Source organism: Octopus bimaculoides, chromosome 4 (genome assembly GCF_001194135.2).
Source record: "Octopus bimaculoides isolate UCB-OBI-ISO-001 chromosome 4, ASM119413v2, whole genome shotgun sequence".
Classification (NCBI taxonomy): Eukaryota; Metazoa; Mollusca; class Cephalopoda; order Octopoda; family Octopodidae; genus Octopus; species Octopus bimaculoides.
In genome coordinates, this window is record NC_068984.1 from 135,833,070 (window position 1) to 135,836,899 (window position 3,830).

Sequence of the window (3,830 nt, forward strand, 5' to 3'; positions counted from 1 at the left end):
ATATATATATATATATATATATATATATACATATATTTATGCATCTATATATATACATATACATGTATACCTGTATATATATTTAAATATATATACATGTATATAAATATCTATTAGGTAAGAAACTGTCAATACTTACGTATGTATATATATATATATACATACACACACACACACACGCACACACATATATATATATATATATATATATGTGTGTATGTGTGTGTGTGTGCATGCACATGTGTATGTAGATATATATGTATATTAAATAGATAGAGATATAGTTAGATAGAGAAGGAAAGAGGGTTTCTGTCTACCAAATTCTATGCAAAAGGTATTGGTTAACAGAAGACTATAATGGAAAAAAAAACACCCGATATTATTCACACATATTTTATAACAAGTAGTTTAATGCTATATTTAAGGAAGAAGACCGATCTGATAATGTAATGCTTTGGTGTATCTGATCATAGGTTATGAAATCTCATCTTCTCTAGTCGTTACGTTTAGTTCCTGTGCCGAACAGTGTCTTCTATGAGATCAGTCTGGAATGAAAGAGAACTTTTAAAACTATGCAACGACCAACCAGTCAGCAAGATGTGTTCTGACATTTATTAAGAGCCGTATCAGACCATATCAAGGTGAGCTACGCGTGCTTTAGCCAACATGAGTTTTGTGCCCATGGCGATTTCTCAGAACAATTTCTCTTCATGTTTTTTTTATGTATTTTAGTCACTCGTGTGCGGCCATACTGGAGCACCACCTTTAGTCGAAGAAATCGACCCCCAGGACTTACTCTTTGTAAGCTTAGTATTTATTTTGTCAGTACCTTCTGCTGAACCACTAAGATACGGGGACGAAAACACACCAGCATCGGTTTGTCAAGTGATGGTTGAGGACAAACTCAGATACACACACAAATGCATACATACAAACACACACACACACACACACACACACACTCATATACATACATACTTACATATATACATATATATATATATATAGATATGAAGTATAATATTAAATGGAGCAAAAGGCATATAAACAATAAGTTCCTTTAATTCCTACATATGTTCCAAAATATATGTGCAGTCTACTCCTAAGAAGTAAGAGGTGCTGGAATTGCACATATATTCATCGTCAGAGAACCAACATACAAAAGCAAGACATATGCTAAATGTTAAGGTTACGTACGAGTTATAACATTATATAGCTAAGTAAGTGACCTTAGAAACAAGAACGCTGGTTTACATTGAGTTATTATTGGAGAGAGGCTGTGATCGCTATACTAAAAGTTGATTTCTTCGACTAAAGGTGGTGTTCGAGTATGGCCGCAGTCAAACTACGGAAACAAGTAAAGGAATAAAAGAAAAAATATATGTGTGCATGTTTGAGTGTGTGCGCTTAAGAATTGCTTGAATATTCACTAAGTTTAGCAATGTATCACTGCTGAATAGTTCAATTTACATATCAGTCACATGGGAACTGATATATTAATATTCTTTTCTACACCAGGTACTTTTCTAGATGGGGCCAGTCGATTAGATCGACCCCAGTACGCAACTGCTACTTAATTTATCGACCCTGAAAGGATTAAAGGCAAAGTCGACCTCGGCGGATTTTGAACTAGGAACGTAAACAAAGACGAAATACCACTAAGCATTACACTCGGCGTGCATACGTTTCTCTCTGACAAAGACACAATATTTCTTTTTACAACCATAATATACAACGAAGTATATCATGGTTTTACAAGACAATAACTTGTCTTAGTTTTGCATTAGCAATGTTCTCCTTACTAAGTCGTAATGTGGAAAGAACATATATGCCAAGCAGATAAACGTATGCACAATATGTACACCCTCACACACACACGCACTCACACACATACACATACATACAGACACATATACACCAGTGTATTCTTGCTAACCTAAATTCCTGTAATTTTTCTCTCTCCAGAAAGCGGAGTGAGGTGTATTATAGCCTGTTCACAGCAACATCTTAAGTAGATATTTGCGTGCGTCTGTACGTGAACGCGTGCATCTGCATGAGTGTGTGTGTGTGTTTGCATTTTCTCTAATTTTTTTCTGTTTGGCATTTACGCGTGTGAAATATAAGCACGTTGGTTGATAAATTCTCTTATAAATTCTATGTCTTCCTCACATATCAGGACGAATAATGAAAAGAAGTGATAAGATTGTAATATGATCTCCACCATCTTACATCGTGAAATAAAATTACTGGACATCAGTGTCCATACACGCAAGACCACACCGAAGCCGACACCTGCTTACACAAAGGTTATTCAAAGAGAAAGAGACACCAAACGCTGAAAAACGAAAACGTTCAAACACTCGCACCATTCAAAGGATCTAGGCTTCACACAAGCGCACACACACAGGATGCCGATTGGGGTTTCTGTAAGTGTATGAGAGAAAGCATATGTGTGCACGCGAACACACATTCACGTCTGTTTCTTTCTGGCTCACATTCTCATTCATATTATGAATATAAATATTAAAACATAAAATTAGAAGACAAATAGCCCTGGAGTTTTGCGGCCGTATCAATAGTGAGGCCGTGAATGGCAAAGAAAGAATTCTGACAATCTCGGCCAATTGTGTGAGTGACGAACGATTAAGTCCTCAATCGCTTACTGAATCGGTCAAATGGTTTAGAAAATGAATAATACAGGCAGTGCATGCGTTTCTTATTGCCATAATGATATTCCCCAAATTTGATATATATTTGTGTAGATGTATGTGTGTATAGTCAATCCAAACATGAAGAAGTAAGAAAAAGCACGAAAAAAAAAACAACAACGCGAGGACGTGGAATAAGTACGGTGTTATTGGATGCTCAGGAAAGGAAAGAAAAGAAACAGGTTTTTATGTTTCGAGCGGAGATCCTCATAAGACATATAGGAAAAGTCCAAAAAATGGAAGACAGAGAAAGAAAATCGCCAACGATGCACACGCGGTCGTGTATATGTATATATATGTATGCGTGTTTATATATATGTGCGTGTGTATGTATGAGTGCCTGGGTCTGCGTGTATGTGTGTCTACGTGTATACACATACGTATGTAGACTATATGACTAATTTCCATTAATGACATACCGACTTTACAGAATTATTGATTCCCGAGAATCAACCACAATTTGGTACTTTCCATGCCGTAGTAAATCCCATTGAAACGGAGTACCGGCGCCAAATGGAGTACGTGCGGCTTTTTGGCATCCAGTTTTGTGGGGCAAGACGCTCTATCTGCCTTTTTAAAAAGTCAGAAACTAACGAAAGACTTTTTCATGATTCGGTAGTCACGTACCAGACTTTAACTAATATTTATAGAATGCGTTCATTAATTTGTTCATAATATCCGATACCAAACTTAGGGTTAGTTTTGTTCCGGTACAAAACATTTATGTACAACATATGACAATAAATCAGAATATTCTCTTTCAAGATTGAAGTATAATTAATGACTAGTCATGACGATGGAAAAAAACAAATAGTAACCTAATGCAAACATACAAATGAAAACCCAGAAGTCCGCCAAATACCACTGAGTAACCATCTAGCAACATGTGGTCATCAAACTTTTATTATATTTCCATTCCATAAACTTTACAACCGGAATGAAATTGAAAGAAAATGCAAAGAAAAGGACTTTATTAAGAAATTCAAACCCACTCTTAACAAACAATGATTAAATCCATCTTACTTGGGGTTTAAAAATCTTAACCCTGTAACCAAAACACAAAAAATCTCTCAGATATCATCATTTCTATAAATAGATTTGGCATCATTTCTAAGAACAGCC